The following is a 17,916-nucleotide window of genomic DNA, read 5'->3' on the forward strand; positions in this document are numbered from 1 at the left end:
ACCATCCTATTTAGAGCATCCCTGGCCCCCTTTCTTATTTATAGTCACCCCACCCCCATAATGCTCCACACAGGCTGGTTTTATGTTCTTTGTCTGCGTATAGCCTGCGCCCACGCCCGCCTGGTGCAGACTTCATGAGGGCCAAAGGTAGAATTTGTCCTGTTTCCTGCTGCATCCCCGGAGCTAAGTGCCCAGCACACTGCCTGAGACCTTTGTGACTGTGGCTGACAGATTTCCTAGAGGCGCCACCTGAGGTCCAGGGGGGTCAGGTGACTTTCAGAGCCGGCTTCCAAGGACACCACCCTTCGCCCTCCTCAGAGGGCGTCTGGACGCTCTTGGGTATGAGGATTATCACCTCACTCGGCAGCCCGGGCCAGTGAGCGCTGAGCCCAGAAGCAACTTTCTCTGCGCACAGAGGTGAGGAGCCAGGTGGTGCGAGAGGCGGGAAGGGGTGGCAGGGGCGGGGCCGCCCGGGGCGGGGCCTGGCTGCTGGAGCCAATGGGGCGCCGCGGCGCGGGGAGGCCGGATCCCCGAGGGGAGACGCTCGCGCACTGTGGGGTGCGGAGGCTGAGCTCCGGGACCGGGGAAGATCCGCAGGAGGGCGCAGCGGCCAAGACACTCGCCGGCTCCCACGGTAAGCAGAGCGCCGCAGCGAAGTAGACTTTGTTGGGTGTCTGGCAGCAGGGAGTCCCCACACCCCAGCTGAGACTGCTGCTGGCGTCCTTGCGCCGGGCGGCGTCCCCGGGCGCTCCGGCTCTGTACCCGCGGGATGCGGGCGCGCGGAGGGCCCGGGAGCGAGGCGAAGAGCCGCAGCGCCATACTCCCTCCGGGCAGCTGCTGCCGGCCCGGGGCCCATCCCGGGACTGGCCGGTCCCTGCGCGGGGAATGCCTGGGGGCGGGCGCAGAGGCGCTCGGTGTACCGGCTCCTCAGTCTGTCTCCGCCCTGCGCCTGCGCCCGGGGAAGAGCTTGCGAGGTGTCTGGGACTGCAGCTGCCGGATTTCTGTCCTGCCTAGGTCTTCAGACCCCTCGTGGCCTGTTGCCCTGGGGTTAGGGGTCAGATTTGCCATGCCATTTCCTATCCCCAGTCATACTTAGGCGCAGGAGAGCATTTCAGAGCGGTTGTTTCCCGGGCCAAGCTAGAAGCAGGGACTAGCCTTTGGTACAGTGCCGTGTGCATTTATTCAGCATTTATTGGGCTCCTGTTGTGTGCCACCGTGCTAAGTAAGCCCTGGCAGCGCGAAGAAGAGCCTTGGAGCAGCTCCCGGGCTCAGAGGGACAATAGGAGGAACAATTGCAGGGCCCTGGGATACGGGGACTGAGGTGTAGAGGCGGACGGTGAGCAAGCCAGGAAGGGTTTAGAGAGGAGGTGACTACTGAGGGGCCCCTAGAGGAGTAGGAGGGTTTGCCAGGCTGAAAGCTGTGTGTGTTTGGGTGGGGGAGGCTTGATGGAATGGCAGGGATTCTAGAGAGATGTTCTTGTGTAGAGATAAAGTGAAAAAGCCCAGTATCCTGACTTAGAACATCAGATCACCAAGGAGGATGGGGGCATGTTGTGGGTGGGAAATGAGCTGTCAAGGCCCCAAGGGGCTAAAGCAGGCACAGACCTCACAAGGCAGCCTTGGATGGTTTAGAATGTCCTGGGATGGAGGGCAGTGGAGGAATTCTGCAGTGATTCAGTCGCTCTGGCAGCTCTGGGGAAAATGGATGGAGACTGGAGCAGCAGAAAGCTGGTAAGTTGTAGCTACTGTCGGGAATGTGACCGGCTGCAAATACTCCGGCTTCTCCAGGCAGCCCCATCTGCCCAGACGGCCCGCTCCCTGATTTCCACCCTGGATTCACTAGTGTGGGGAGATGGCCCATTGTTTCTGGAAGCTTTGACCTCGACTTTGTTATCAGGGGAGGCCCCTGGGGCGTAGTGAAGGGTACCCCTGCTCCTGTTTTCTGATCGGCTGGCCTTCCCTTCTCCCTGGCTCTTCCTTCTTTCTCACGGAGACACTGTTAGGAGCTGTAGTAAAGAGCAGGGTCTGCTGGGGAGTCAGACAGACCAGAAAGTCACGTTAGCTATGTGCCTGGGGGATATTATTAACCTCTCTGAACCTCAGTTTTCTGATTTAAAAGGAAATCATCATACACACTTGTCATAGGTCTGGTTCTCTGAAAAAAGACTAAGAGACTGAGGTTTGTGTGTTGGGGATATCTGGGGAGTGGTCTTATGGGGGCGCGTTGATCTGTGATGCAGAAGAGGTCTCCATTGATCCCCTGAGGCATGGGACCAGGCCTTTGAAGCCCTGTGTTGACCAGTCAATGGGTACAGGCTGTCTGCAGGGAGGGGGCATAACTCTGGGCATCCCTTCAGCAGGACAGTTCCGGAAGAGGGACTCAGCTGTGAGGATCAACACTCCCTGCAGCTGGTGGAGTAAGGAGTGCCTTGGTCCCAGGTGGGGCTGAGAGCTGTACCAGGGGAGGCACCTGGCAGGATGGGCTTGGGAGGTAAATGAGATAACTGACAGAATGTGCTTTGCACTGCGCCTGGTGCAGAGCAGGTGTTTTTAAAGTGTTTGCTTTTCTTACCTTCCAACTTCTTGATGGCATCTGAAAATGGATTTTGGAGTTTGAGTTGAGGAACTCAGCTCTTGTAAAGAAAAGACCTTTAGTAATAACAGCCACAGTGGCTGCTGCCTGTTATTGAGTGTCTGTTATGTCTATGCATTCTCTCCCAGTGATCCAGTAATCCTCCAAGTTAGGTACTTTTATTCTCATTTTACAGTCAACCCAGTTTTCCAAAACCCAACAGAATAAGTGTCCTTTTGTCAGAAAATAATAACAACAAATATAAAAACTATATGATTTGTTATGCTTCTGAAGTGATTTTATTGGTGGATTTATTAATTCATTTGTTCATTTTTTCATCTCATTTTTAATGCATCAATGTGTATCCAATGCCTTCTAAGTGGTGGGTGCTGTCCGAGGTGCTGGAGATACAGTGCAGTCTATTAGGGGAGAGAGATGAAATGCTTTCCTTCTTCCAAAGCAAACATTGAAGGAGGCAACATTGCATTGCATAGTCAGGATGAGATAGTAATAGGACCTCTTCCCAGCTCAGGCCTTCTGATCCTCCAGTCTCCACATAACCTCCTCAGAAAGGCCTTTTGAACCATCCTGTGTAAAGCAGGTCCCCTCCCTTTTACTCTCCCTTCGTAACACTTGTCCATCCATTTGTTGGCCCTCCCCACTAGTCCGAAGGCTCCAGGAATTCATACATTGCTTCATCCCAAGAGCCCAGCACAATGCTTTCCACAAATTTCTTGAGTGACGGAAATGAACGAAGAGTGAATCTGCTTAACAGGTGCCAAGGAAGGTCAGCCTGAGGAGTGATATTTACACTGAGAGCTAAGGGATGAGATAGATGCAGCAAGACCAAGACCAAGAGGCAGAGAGAACAGCTTGTTCGAGGACCATGAGGTGGAGGAATGGAGCTCAGCGTGACTGGGGAGCAGCCTGAGATGAGTTTAGAGAAGAAGATGGGGCCTAGGAAGACCATGCTAAGCTTGGATTTTCCTCAGTGCATGGTCATTAAAGGGTTTTTTAAAATGTTTTTTCTTTATTGACTTTTAGAGAGAGAGGAAGGGAGAGGGAGAGGGAGATAAAAATATCAGTGAGAGAGAACATCAATTGACTGCCTCCTGCATGCCCCCCACTGGGGATTTGGCCCACAACCTGGGCATGTGCCCTGACTGGGAATCAAAGTGGTGACCTGTTGGTGCAGGGTCAACACTCAACCAGTGAGCCACACTGGCCGGGCAAGGATTTTCACTCTAGTAATGGCCTGGAGTTATAGTATGTGTCTGTTTGCTGTCTGTCATGCTTCTGGGAGGCAAGCTCCATGGGGAATCGTGCTCGGTAAATGTTGCTGAAGTGGACGGACGAGCTGGTTGTGCGGCTACTGGCGAGAAGTGGAGTAGAGAGAAGAATGGAATCCTGTCACAACCTAGCAGTTAGGGGAGAGACGTTGGTGTCCTGGCTGCACGACAGCAATGGTATTGGAGAAAAGCAGGATTGGAACTGTATTTTGGATGCAAACAGTACAAGACTTGATACATTAGATGTGGGGAATACAGTAAAGGGAAGGATCAAGGATTATCCTTAAACCCAAACCCCAGGTTCACGATTTAAGATTGGGTGGATGCCAAATGTCCATCAACAGATGAACGGATAAAAAACAATGTGGTACATACTAACAATGGAATATTACTCAGCTATAAAAAGGAATGAAGTGCAGATACATGCTTCAGTGTGAATGAACCTTGAAAATATTCTAAGTGAAAAAAGCCAGACACAACAGGTCACATAGTGTATGATTCCATTTACATGAACTATCCAGAATAGATAAATCCTTAGAGACAGAAAGCAGATTGGTGCTTCATGTTTTGTCAGGGGCTTGGGGTAAAAGGGTACATGGGGCATGACCTTTTAAAGAGCAAGTGGTTTCCTGTTGGGGTGATGCAAGTGTTTTGGAATCAGATAGATGTGGTGTGGCATGACATTATGAATGTACTAAATGCCACTGAATTGTACACTTTAAAATGGTTACTTTTAGTCTGGCCCATGTGGCTCAGTGGATTGAGCCTTGTCCTCTGGAATGAGAGGTCCCACTTTGATTCCCAGTCAGGGCACATGCTTGGGTTGTGGGCTTGCTCCCCAGTAGGGGGCATGCAGGAGGCAGCCAAATAATGTTTCTTTCTTATATCAATGTTTCTCTCTCTCTCCTTCTAAAAAAAAATTAATAAAAACATATTTTTAAAAATAATAAAATAGTTACTTTGATGTTATATGAATCTCACCTCAATTATAAAACAAGAAGATTGGGTGGATGGGGGCACCGATCACAGTGGCGGAAACTGGGTTAGGAGCAAGTTGGGGTGAGGGGAGAACTTCCAGAAGCCCCGCTGGAGGGGCCCAAGACATTGGCATGGAACCTGGGGTGGGGGTGACGGCCGGAGATCCACATGTGGGGCTTGTCAGCAGTTCGAAGTCAGCCAGCACAACGGATGAGGTCTAAGGAGAGAGAGTCGAGGAGCACAGTCAAGCCTGGGTCATTCTTTCATTTAAACCCAGGAGTAAGATGCTGTTGTCCTCATAGGCCCCCCAAAATGAAATTTCCCAAGGTCAGATCATTTTTGTGGGTTCCCTGGCTTCCAGTCCCTTACCTTTCCCATCTCAGCATGATACCCTTTCACACTTTAGCAAAGACCCTCCCTTCCTGCGCCCCTCCCCCACCCCACCGGCCATGGTTGTGTACTCAAGTATGGCAGGCACCGCTCTCGCAGATGTTGGTGGAGAAGGTAGAAATGGCTGTAACCTTATGGAATGTGCCAGGTAAACAGGCCGCTGCAGCCAACAGATACAGGGGACCTTAGGAGCTTGGGCAGGGCATCTGTCCCAGGGCTGGATGCCTCCTAGAGAAACTGACAGCTGAGATTTGCAGCAGGGAGCAGAAGGATTGAGCCTGAGAGAGAACGGTTCCCTGGACGGTCCGTGACCATCACGTCCTGTGGATGCATCACTCTCTTCACTGTCTGGCTCTTCGCAGGTCACGGGGGTTTTCCACCTCACCGAGAGGGTCTGCATTTTCTATAACTGTGGCAACAGGTAGAAAAATGCCTGGGTTTGATTTCAAGTGGGAGCTTCAAAGGGTAGCCAGGTAGGGTGCAAATAGCCCGGCTTTCAAAGCCAGTTCCATTTCATGAGCCCGTGACTTATTCTCTCTGAACCTTACTTTTTATCCCTGCGAAATGGAGCCAATGACAGCCACTGCTCGGAGTAGGAAATAAATGCGGTGAGACTGTAAAGTACCGGGCACATAATAAACGCTCAGAATGTTATCGCATTTATCTTTTGGCGAAGAAGACTTCCTCAATAGGCCAGTGGTCCCCACACCCTATACACTGTTTAAAATACAGATATCCGTGCTCCCCCTGAAGAATCTGATTTAGATCATGGGGTGGATCACAGTGATCTGTGTGTATAGAACACCCCCGATGCTTCTGATCAAAGCAAGGTCCAGGAACATTCTTTTAGACGAAACACTCGAATCCTTGCTGTGATGAACGTGAAAGGGTTAAGCACCTAGAAGCAGACAGTGCCTTCTAGGAATTGTTAGCCAATGACGGTGCTGACCGATGATGTAATGTTTTTGGCTGGCACTCCATTGGTTAAGTGTATTGTTTCTCTGGCTTTAGCTGTGTGAGGCGCAAAGCTGGAGCACCAGGGTTAATCATTCTGTGGCAGCAGAAAGAGCTATTTTTTTCCCATTCCTGGTCTGCTAGGTGTGAGTGTATCACACGGCAGCGGATTGCTGCCTTTCTCCTTCCAATAAACAGCTGCACCTTCCTCCTTACCTCCTCCCCAGCAGAGCACATGTCTCCGTAGTACTACGGAGGAGGAGGAGGAGGACCAGGAGGGGGAGGAGAGGGAGGCGGAGGAGGAGGAGGATCCCTGAGGGAAGACAGAGACCTTGCAAAGTTGGGCACTGCAGTCTCTCCTTGCCACTGGGAACAGACAGAGCCCGGCTGCTCCGGCCTTACAGAGGTCCTACCGGATACATTGCTAAACTGTCACCTGCTCTGAGCTCTGTTCAACCTGGCGGGACCCTCAAACCCAGAGGTGAGCTCAGGGTTTTGGAAGAGGGAGGGGGCCTGTTATCGGGGAGCCTGAGGGCAGCTGGAAGGGAACAGCTCCAGACTGAAGGTCGGGCACGGGCTTTACCCCAAGGCTGCCCAGGCACGCAGTGTGAGCTTGGGCACGATGGTCCCCCTCTCTGGGTCTGTGCTCCAGGTCACAATGAGAGGCTCCCAGTGGGGCTGTCTGAGTTCTGGGAGATACTGGCTGGAGTGTGCTGATCTGGAGCGGTAAACAAGCATGCTGTTGGTGTAGCTTCCGTCAAAGGCTCCCTGAAGCTACATGCTCTGCTCTGGGAATCTGGTGCAGGAGCGAGCGGAGCCCAGGCCCCTCCTTACACTCATTGTCTGGCTCCCTCTTCAGTGCCCCGGCTCAGCAGAGCAGCCCTTGGTAGAGTCTGGCCTGAGCTGTCTGCAGAAACGCCTGCATGGGCTCAGGGATTTTGACCGTGGAGTTATTGCTGTGCCTCAGTGAGTTGGAGGACTTCCCTAGCTGTCTCATGCCGGAGCTCTTAGGGTTTGGGAGAGGAATTCCTTTTGTATTATGGGTAGTACCTTGTGATGATTTTCTTGCTCATGTTTGATGGGCTGAGGATTACTTGCTCCAGGCTGAGACTTCTCACCTTGCCCAGAGAGGATGCCAATGCAGCAGGTCTGCCTCAAGTGTGCACTCGAAGGAGCAGCAGTAGGGAGGGGCAAAGGGAGCGGAGTTTCGGGAGAGGCTGCTAGCAAGACACTGACCTTATTTCATAGGTAATTCAAGAAAACCTTGCATCCCATAGAGAAACTATGATGCTGCTTCTCTCTTGCAACCCTACAGAAAACATAAATACAAAGTTCTGTTAGCTCTGGTGGGTTTGGCTCAGCTGTCAGAGGGACGGCCCAAACACCAAAGGGTTGCAGATTCACTTACTGGTCAAGGGCACGGATCTGGGTTGCAGGTTCAATCCCCAGCCCCGTCAGGGTCCTGTCGGCAGTCAGGTGCGGTCAGGGTCGCGAGGGAGGCAACCAATCGATGTGGCTCTCACATCGATGTTTCTCTCTCTCTCCCTTCGCTCCCCCTCCCTCCCTCGATGGAAGAATACCCTTAAGGGAGGATTAAAAAACAAAGTTCTGTTGTTTTTATTTTTCAGAATTTGGTTGTAAGTGGGGAGTTGCCAATTTCCTCAGGGAGAGAGGAGCCTGTACAGGGTTCTCACGGAGTCTTGTATGACTGCTGGGATCTGCCGCCCTGTGTTCTGGGTTGGGCTTTGCTGCTGAAGAACGTGGCGGTCCTTGGGCCAGTCACTGCCTCTCCAAGCCTCCGCTGGCGACCACTGAGCAAGGAGGCGTTGGACTAGCTGACTGTTGGGGTCTCTGGCTCCGTCTGACTGTGCTCTGGACTCTGAGTCCGTTGCTTAAGTGGGCTGGCTGGGTAAAGAGCGAACAAGGGGACATGCAGCACGTGTCCTGTGGCTCTTACCTGTTGGGATGGACTGCAGCCTCCCAGTAGCCCTGGGATTAGGTGGGATTAACCTGACTCTACAGAGGTGAAGGCAAGGCTGAAGAAGGCTCAGTGACTTACCCAAGATCATCACTTAGTAACTGTGGAGACTGGCATTTCAGCCTATGCAGGTGAGTGTGGGCTGGTGGTACTTGGCAGGGTAGTGGAAGGGCTGGAGTCAGAATCCTGTCTACCTTTGCTCCCTGTACGCTTTTCTTTCCACCGGAAATCGCACACTGATTGACTAGTTCTGCCAGGTTATTGTGAATTACCCAGGTTACTGTCTGAGACAGAAGACTGGGGGACTCTGGGCCCAAAAGGGACCTTGCAGTTCTCTGGACCTGGCCGCTCACTGTGTCACTGAGAAAACGGAGGTCAGGGAAGTTAGGTGACTTGTCCCATGTCACTCAGTGAGCGGGGGATGGAGACCGAGCCTCCTCGTGTTAGGTGTTCGACGTATTACTGTGAGTTGTTTTAAACCTTCATTTGAGAGCTTTGGGATCATTTGATTTAGTTATTCTCACCTTCGGGCCCCTTAGAGGTGCCAGAGGGTTAGAGGAAGGCTCACTGGACAGCCGTCCCACACCTGGCATTTGGCAGGTGCAAGGCATGATGGGGCAGTGAGCAAGTGGACTGAGACCTGGTCAGTCTCCTTGAGGAGCCTGTGATGTAAGCCGAGTTCCAGGAGGGCCAAGCTCCAGGCCAGCAGTCCTTCCCAGTGAGTGGGCTGCGGCCCTGACTGGTTCTCTGTGCATGTGCCTGGCCCCAAATTGATACCTAATTTGTAGGAACACTTGCCACCTGACACGTGGTGTCCGTGCTTTGTCTTCCCCACTAAGCTGCGTGTCTTCAGGGCCCAGCTCACAAAACATGGACCTTAATGAATCAGCGGAGCTGCCTTGTGGGGGAGGTGGGCGTCACTGTCTTGGGTGTGCAGAGATGTACACCCGGAAAGAAAAAAAATCAATGATCATTAAAAAGCACAGTGCAGATACTCTGCTTTTTTCTTGATTGCTGGAATGTTAAGAAAGAATCGTCCCAATACCAGGCTTCAAATATGCAAATGATTATCATAGGAAGAGGGGCGTTAATTATTCTGCAGGACTGGACAGCAAAGCCAGCGGCAGTGGGCAGCCGCCGGAGGGGAGCCATAGCCGGCCGTTAAAGGAAGAGGCTGGTGGTGGGAGTTGTTCCCCGGGAAGAGTCCCCCTTGCACGCCCGTCCTCTGTCCTCCGACCTGCAGCACTTGGTAGCCTCTCACATTCCATCCAGAACTAAGATTTTTAATTATCTGTCACGGAGGCGTAAATGTGAGGAGCCCGGGGTCCGCCGGGCTGTGTCTTACTCTCTTAGGTTCCAAAGCTGTAGTGCAGAGTGAGACTCACTCACAGCCAACAACACCCTTGAAAGTATTTTAATTGCCAAAAAATTGCATAATATATGATTTTGGGGTTTGCCACTCTGAACGGTGATTTCTGTTCTAACTGGTGTGCGGAACACTGACCTCGACTAAAAGAAAGAGCAACAGGAAGTCTCTCTGCAGTTGTCCGGGTCTTCATACTGTTCAGTCTTGAAGGCAGCTAAAATTTCTGACTGGCTTGAACTGGGGGTAGGGAATTCTCGGGAGCTCTCGCTTGCATAATTTACGCCATTCTGCTGGGATACCTTCCTATGCGCTAACAGGTGTTTTCTTTAATGGTGATGGGAATTAAATGGCAGAGTATCCATGGAACCCTGCTCTCAGGCAACATTGCAGAGTAGATCCTCAGGACTTTTTTTACTGGAAGGCACTCAGCCTCTTGCTATAGCTGACTTGTCAATGCTGGCCTTTGAGAAGTTTTAGGGAAGAACCCGGTCACTGATGTCCCGGCTGGCATTTCCTGTTTGAGGCTGGCAGGTCCTGGGCGTGCCCTCTCGCCCCTGAATATTGCCTCTGAAATCTGAAGTGGAAAAAGAATGAGGGTGGAAGCTCCCCAGACCTGAGTTCAAAGCACCAGACATTCCCTACACGGTGTGACCTTGGGCATGTCACTTAACCTCTCGGTGTTTGGTTTTTTCACTTATGAAAATGGGATCAATAGAACCTACCTCGGAGGGTGGGTGGAGGATTAAACGAGAACCTTTAGAGCATCTGGGACATGCAGGGTCGGTGTTCATAAATGCTCATGTATTTGTTCACCTTGGGAAGGTGTTGCAGGGAGGTGGAGGGAGGGGTTTTTTTGTTTCTTACCCTGTCTTCGATCTCACCTCAGATTTGCTTGCCCACATTAAGGGCACTTCTAGCTAGCCTTTGCACTCAGCCTCAGGAAACCTCAGGTGCATTACCCTAAGAATGCATTTGTTTGCAGCCTTGTGGCCCCTCCGCCCCCACCCCCACCCCCACCCCCAGCTCATCCGCCTCCTGGTTTCCTGACCCAGCACTGGAAAGCATCACTTAGAAGGGAGATGTTGAACCAAATCCATTTTTAAAAGCACGAATAGCAAACTAAATATTCTGGGCTGGGGCTGCTCTGCTCAGGGACCCAGTGGGCAGGTGATTTGAGGGTTGCTACAAAGATTTGAGGGTGTAGCTCCAAGTTCAAAGCCTTGAGAATCTCATCATTGAATGCTCATCCCTTGGGTTTACTCATGAATCTATTTAGCAAATGTCTATGGGAGTCCTTAGCCTGTGATAGGCAGTCTCCTAGGTGCCGGGGATACATTCATGAACGGGACAGACAGGATCCCAATCCTCACGGGTCTGTGTTCTGCTGGGGAAATAGGAAATAACCTATTTCAGTAAATAACCATATTTCCTATTTCAGTTACTGGTGAGTGTCTTGAAGAAAACTGAAATGGTATAAGGCATACGAAGATCCCAGTATAGGAAAGCTAGTTAAGGTCTCTCTAAAGAGCTGATACTTCAGCAGAATCATGAATGAGGTTTGGGAGGGGGCTTTGGAAATGTCTGTGGAAAAGAATTCCAGGCAGACGGACAGTGAGTGAGTCTCAGGGTAGAGAGAGACACACAAGAAGGACACTTTCGAGATAGGACTACAGAGGCACCTGATACCAGGTCGGGCGGGGACTCCTGGGCTGCAGGGAGAAAGCTGGATTCTGTTCTAAGTCGGAAGTTTTGAAGAAAGAGCTTACCCAGTTTGGCTGATTCTTTTCATTGGTTTGGTTTTTAAAAATTTCCATAGGGTAAAATTGACTTTGTTTTGGTGTTCAGTTCTATGATGTTTAACAAATGTATAGATTCATGGAACTACCAAAACCACAGTGAGGTCACAGAGTAGTTCCATCATCCAAAACCCTCTCCTGTTGTCTCTTTATAGTCACCAACTCCCACTTCTGACATCTGGCAACTCCAACTCAACTTCCCATCCCTGCTGTTTTGTCTTTCTGAGAGTGTCATGCCAACGGAGTCATACAGTGTGTAACCTTCGGAGATGGCTTCTTTTCCTGGCATACTGTCTCTGAGATTCATTTATGTCATTGTGGGTATCAACAGTCACATTTATTACTGGCTAGCATTCTATTCTATAGATGTACCACAGTGTGTCTATCTGTTCATCCCTTAAAGGACACTTGGGTTGTTTTCAGCTTTTGGTGATTATGAATTGAGCTGCTATAAACATTTCTGTTCAGGTTTTTGTGTAAACATATGTTTTTGCTTTTCTAGGGTAAACAGCCAAGAGTTGGATTGCTGGGACCTCTGGCAAACTTACATTTAACTTTATAAGAAACTGCCAAACTCTTTTCCAGTGTGGCTGTGTCATTTTGTGTTCCCATCAGCAATGTATGAAAGCTCCAGTTGCTCTGCTTCCTTGTCAGCACTTGGTATTTTCAGTATTTTTTATTTTAGCCATTCAAATCATTTAGCGGTGGTGCACCATGGTTTTAAATTGCATTTCTCTAGTGGCTAACAATGTTGAATATCTTTTCACATGTGTATTTTCCATCCTTATATATTTGGTAAAGTGCCTTTTCAGGTCTAATACCCAATTTTTAAAATTGCTTTTGTGCATGTGTGTGTGTTTATGTCTTTGGGGTACCAGTGCTTTCTTGAATATGTGATTTGTAAATATTTAATGAAACATTCTGACTGTGTGAAGGAAGCTGTAGTTGTCAGGAGTGGAAGCAGAAGAATCAGAGAGTGGACCGGTGCAGTAGTCCATGGGGAGAGTGCTGATTGATGGACTAAGGTCGTTGATGTGGAAGAGGTGAGAAGTGGTCAAAATCAAATCTTTTGAGAGTAGAACCATCTGGACTCAGTGATGGATGGGATGTGAAATGTGAGGGAAAAAGGAGCCAAGCATGGCAATACTGCTGGAGGGTCTGGGGATATAAATATCACTTGAGCATGGCCTCTGCCCTCAAATAGCTCACAGTCGAGTGAGCAGAATTTTACTATAAGTAGTTTACCTGGAATATGACCAGTTGTGCTCTTAGAGATCATGTAAAGTTTGCAAGGCCAGCTCTCTGGATGGCTGCTCTCACACTTTAGTGTGTGTAAGAATCAGCTGGTTGTTAAAAATGATGCAGCTGGCCAGGCTCCCACCTTCAAAGTAGGCGGTCAGTGGTTAGCAACCACCACAAATCATCCGCATAGGTGACTAGTCAACCACACTACGAGAAACCCTTGGAGGAGCTGGGAAAACTGCATGGAAGAGGTGATGAGTGAGCTGAGTGGCAGTGTTTAGCAGGAATTCTGACTTGGAGCAGTCTGGAGAAAGGGCAGCCAGGCAAAGGCTTGGAAGAATGACAGAGAATGGCTGGGCCTACAGTAAGTATCGGTTGGGCGAGGAGGAGGATGATTGACAGAAGAGTATGTGTCCGTTTAGTGATGGGTGAGAGTCACATGACTTCCTGTGTTCAATGCATTAAAGTGATTTCAGTTGCTGTGGCTCAATCCACAGTGGTTGAGCATCAATCCATGCACCAAGAGGTGCCGGTTTGATTCCTGGTCAAGGCAAATGCCCAGGTTGTGGGCTTGATCCCCAGTGGGGGGCATGCAGGAGGCAGCCAGTCGATGTTCTCTCTCATTGATGTTTCTATCTCTCTCTCCCTCTCCCTTCCTCTCTCTCTGAAGAATCAATAAAGGAAAAGAAAAATTATCATGATGCCCCTGTAAGTTGTTACATGTGGGACTGTTTGCTCTTATACTGAGTGGCCCTGGATACGCATGTTTCTAGAGTTCCTCTAAGTCTGTCTTTCTCCTTAACTTCCCCTGTTTCAAATGCTAGTGTACTTTCCTCCAGCAGAAATTCCTTCTGAATTTCCATGTCTGATTGGCTGAAGCCAGGGAAGGCAAACAACCAAGTATATGAGCATTGTCTCTTAAGGAAGAATCAACAGGCTCTGGCCCAAGGGCTCCTCTTGTTTGTAAGATTCAGAGAGAAGTGCTGTGGACTGATGGGCCCGGAGGCTTTACCCCTTATTTCAAGGTTCTCAACTGTGTTGGTGTCTTAGTACATTTGGGCTGTTTAGTTATCAAGCTGGGTGTTAAACAACCAACATTTATTTCTCGCAGCTCTAGAGGCTAGAAATCCAAAACCAGGGCACCAGTGGGTTTGGGTTCTGCGGACCTTCCCATCAGGTGAGGTCCCATCATGAGGGCTCTGCCCTCCTGACCTAATTATCGCCAAAGGCCCCATCTCCAAATACCATCACTGGGGATTACAGCTTCAATGTGAGTCTGTGCAGCTGGGACACATTCCGTCCCCAGCAGCTGGGTAGCTGAGTTTGCTGTGCAAAGGACCTCTGGACACTGCAGAGGGACGACAACGTGATCTGGGAGACTTTTTGAAGTTTCCTTTGGCGGGGAGAGAGGGAGTTCTGGCAGGCTTCCTGGGCCGAGTTCTTCAAATGGCTGGAGCTCATTAACCGGATGGGATGGGGCGGGCCTCAGGGGAGAATAGAACAGGATGGCGGTCCAGGAAGCAGGCGCAGCATGAGGCCACGGAGCAGGCAAGTGGGTACGTGTTAGGGGACACAGTGGTGGCAGGTGAAGCTGGCACTGGGCAGGAAGGGTCTCCGTGCTGCATGGAAGACCTTGGAGGCACCTCAAGGAGCAGCTGCCATGTTTAAACACAGTAGTGGTGTCGTTGGGTTTTGTTGTTTGTCTCTGACAGTCTCTGCTGTGGAAATGGGTTTGGAGGAGACCTGACTGGTGCAGGGAGATGAGGAAGGAGTGTCTTGCCGTGTGCGTGGAAGGGATTGTGCGTGTCTGAGCTAGAGGTTGAGGAGATGACGTGAGTGTTGACACATCCCTTTCCTTCATCCCCACACCCAGAACAAACCCCTCTTGTCTGCTCTGGGGCTCAGCGGAGGTGAACTGGATATGCTCTCTGTCCTCAAAGAGTTCACGATGTAGGGACGTCTAAGATCCATCGACAGTGCAAGGGATGGGTTCCCTCAGTGTCCTGGGTTCACAGATATCTTTCTAACACTTCCTCCTGCTGGGGGCTGGAGGCATGCCAGTGAAACCAGACACAAATCCCTGTCCTCGAGGGGATCACACCCACGCTGGAGGAAGCCCGGAAATGATACCCTACAAAAGTCAGAGCTAGACTACGTTAGCCGGTGATGGCTGTTACAGAGAACACTGAAGCAGGGAAGGGGAGAGGGGGTGTTGGGAGAGGAGCTGCAGTTTTTTAAAAGATGATATTTGATTAAGAGCTGAAGGAGGCCAGGGAATGTTATCATAAATATGCAAATGTAGAGGCCAGGACACCGCCTGGAGGCACAGTGGGCCAGCAGCTTCCAGCCTATGGGCTCTGGGGTGAGGCGGACCTAAATCTGAATCCTGGCTCCAGGCCGCACTGGCTGGGTGACCTTAGACAAGCCATCGCACCTCCTTGAACATGGATTATTGTGTCTATGAAACGGGCTGGTGACACCCGTCTTCCAGGGTTGCCGGGAGGCTAGAAAGAGACCCTCGCTGATAAGCACCTGTCCTGGAGCGCTGAAGTGCTCACTGTGTGGTCCCTATTTGTGACGTCGAGGATGACTCTGGTGGGCATCACCCGGCTTCACGGGAAGGGCCCTGCGAGGTGAGCCCCGGAGGCTTTGAAGCTGGGTTTCCTGTCCAGGGTGGCGGGCTCTGCAGGAACAGCCCAGCGCCCTGCACAGCTCAGAGCGCCCTGCACAGCGGGGGGAGATGCAGCCTGACTCACCAGAATGCCCAACTGCCTCTTCCGTGAACTGAGAGCCCTGGTTGCTGGGGTCCCCTCGTGGGGCTGTGGGTGACTGATCCCTCCCTGTGCTCCTTCAGGAAAGGAGGTGCTGCAGTGGCGTGGGGGGAGGGGGGCAGGGAGCTGCAGGGCCCAATGTCACGCCCCTGCTGTGGTCCCGGAAGGTCTCCTTGGACCCTGATAGGTTGTCCCCAGGCAGGTCCAACCCCTCTGGGAAAGGTTGTAAGAAAAGCTTTTAGTGATTAAAACAACAAAAATCCAAAGTGCAGGTGAAACCATTGGTGGGTGTGAGGGCAACTCTGACTGTGGTTTGCTGTGACATCAGGTTGCTGAGCAGAGGCTGCTTCTGCCAGGGCAGAGGAGTCGTCTGCGGGCTGGGAGAGAGCCCTCCCTGCCACGGGGACAGGGCACAGGGGCCAGGGGACAGGGGCCAGGGGACAGGGCTGCTCTCCCAGAGTCTACGGGAGCCGGCGGGGGAGGGATCTTTGGGTGGAAATCGGCTGCCCGCTGCCCGTGGGCCTTCCCGCTGCCTGTGGCCTGTCGCTGCCCGTGGGCCTTCCCGCTGCCTGTGGCCTGTCGTCAGTCTTCAGGATCCCAGTGCCTGGCCCAGGGGGCGTTGCTGCTGCTCTGGGGGGACCTGAGGGAGGAGTGGGGAGGCCACTGTCACTGCTGACAAGGGCAGTGAGCCCGGGATGGCCGGGATATTCTTTTCCTCTGTTCCTTTTTCCTTTGTTTTCATTATTTTTTCTTTACTTAATTCAGTTTATTCTTTTATTCATTCGGTTCATTTTTTTTTCCCATTTTTCTTCCTTCCATCCTAGTGTTCTTCTCCCTCCCTCCTTCCTTCCTTCCTCCTTTTCATCTACTCACCCATTTCATTCAGCATCAACCCCTCAGCATTTTCTCAGCCCTGGGCAAGCCTGCGCTACGGATGAAGTACAAATAACACCTTCCCTGCAGCTCCCAGGCTCATTGGCTCCTGCAGAGGGAAGAGGGAGGAGGACAAACAGGCAAAACCTGCAGACCCTGCTGTGGGAGGGACAGACAGACAGACGCACCTGGTGGGTCGCTTCCCCGCTGTGGTACCTTGGGCAGGCTACTGAGCCTTTCTGAGCCTTGGGGCTTGGGCTGTAAATCAGGATAATAGAACCGTCTTCGGAGGGTTGCTGGGAGTGCAGGAAGGAGAGAGTGAGGGCAGGCAAGGCGCTCAGCCCAGCGCTTGGCAAGTCGTAAGAGCTCAGTCCATGTCACCCTTGATACAGTCTGACAAATACCAGGAATCAGTGTAACGCAAGACAGAGGAAGAAACCACTTTTCTGTGCCTGGTTCTCTCCCTTAAACGTGAGAATCAGAGGTCTGCGTCTCAGTTCTTCAGCTCTGAACCCTTCATTTTGCAAATGAGAGGAGCAGCGAAGGGGTGGAGGGGTGACGGCTGACTCGCGGGTGTCTGATCGGGAGTCTGATCGTGGGAGGTGAGGAGTCAAACCTCAGGCCGAGTCCCTACTCCACGCTGAACCACAGTGGCAACTGGGCAAGTTACCGAACCTTTTCCGTGCCTCAGTTTCCTCTGCATGTTAAGTGGGGATAACAACAAAGGATAACTATTAGGACTAGTTGGGTTTAATAGATGATCAGGCTGAAAACAGTACCTCGTGCATAGGAAGCATTCTAGAAACATTGGCTGCTGTGATTGTTACTATCATCATCATCATCATTACAAAGGTCACACCGAGCAGCCTGGCCCACGCCCGCTCCTTTGGCGCAGATGTGCACGCCGGCCTGGCCCACGCCCGCTCCTTTGGCGCAGATGTGCACGCCGGCCTGGCCCACGCCCGCTCCTTTGGCGCAGATGTGCACGCCAGCCTGGCCCACGCCCGCTCCTTTGGTGCAGATGTGCACGCCAGCCTGGCCCACGCCCGCTCCTTTGGCGCAGATGTGCACGCCAGCCTGGCCCACGCCCGCTCCTTTGGCGCAGATGTGCATGCAGCCTGGCCCACGCCCGCTCCTTTGGCGCAGATGTGCACGCCGGCCTGGCCCACGCCCGCTCCTTTGGCGCAGATGTGCACGCCGGCCTGGCCCACGCCCGCTCCTTTGGCGCAGATGTGCACGCCGGCCTGGCCCACGCCCGCTCCTTTGGCGCAGATGTGCACGCCGGCCTGGCCCACGCCCGCTCCTTTGGCGCAGATGTGCACGCCGGCCTGGCCCACGCCCGCTCCTTTGGCGCAGATGTGCACGCCGGCCTGGCCCACGCCCGCTCCTTTGGCGCAGATGTGCACGCCGGCCTGGCCCACGCCCGCTCCTTTGGCGCAGATGTGCACGCCAGCCTGGCCCACGCCTGCTCCTGTTCACTGACCCTCCTGGTCTACAGAGGGGACTTGTCCTCACAGCGTAGCTGAGCCTGAATTTCTAGAATGGATAGAAGGCCTGTTTGGCTGTAGAAAATGAGGGAGAAGAAGCAGGTGAGGACGATGTCATCCAAAGTCCAGTGGGGACCAGTGAGGGACCAGTCATGTCAGGGAGCAGAAGGGGAGGCCAGAGGAGAGCCCCCACTTGGGACCAGGTGAGAGATGATGGGGG

At 52.0% G+C, this 17,916-nt stretch overlaps 1 protein-coding gene across 1 annotated transcript in view; it reads left to right on the forward strand.

Annotated features, from left to right (window-relative positions):
* The first annotated feature begins 6,618 nt into the window (after positions 1-6,618).
* The window catches only part of SYN3 (synapsin III), a 413,377-nt gene continuing 402,079 nt past the window's right edge, over positions 6,619-17,916 (forward strand). The window contains exon 1 of the mRNA XM_036251978.1: positions 6,619-6,664. The gene's annotated coding sequence lies outside the window, so the exon portion shown is untranslated. The remainder of the gene's footprint in view (positions 6,665-17,916) is intronic.

This window comes from Molossus molossus, unplaced genomic scaffold, assembly GCF_014108415.1.
Source record: "Molossus molossus isolate mMolMol1 unplaced genomic scaffold, mMolMol1.p scaffold_m16_p_10, whole genome shotgun sequence".
Lineage (NCBI taxonomy): Eukaryota > Metazoa > Chordata > Mammalia > Chiroptera > Molossidae > Molossus > Molossus molossus.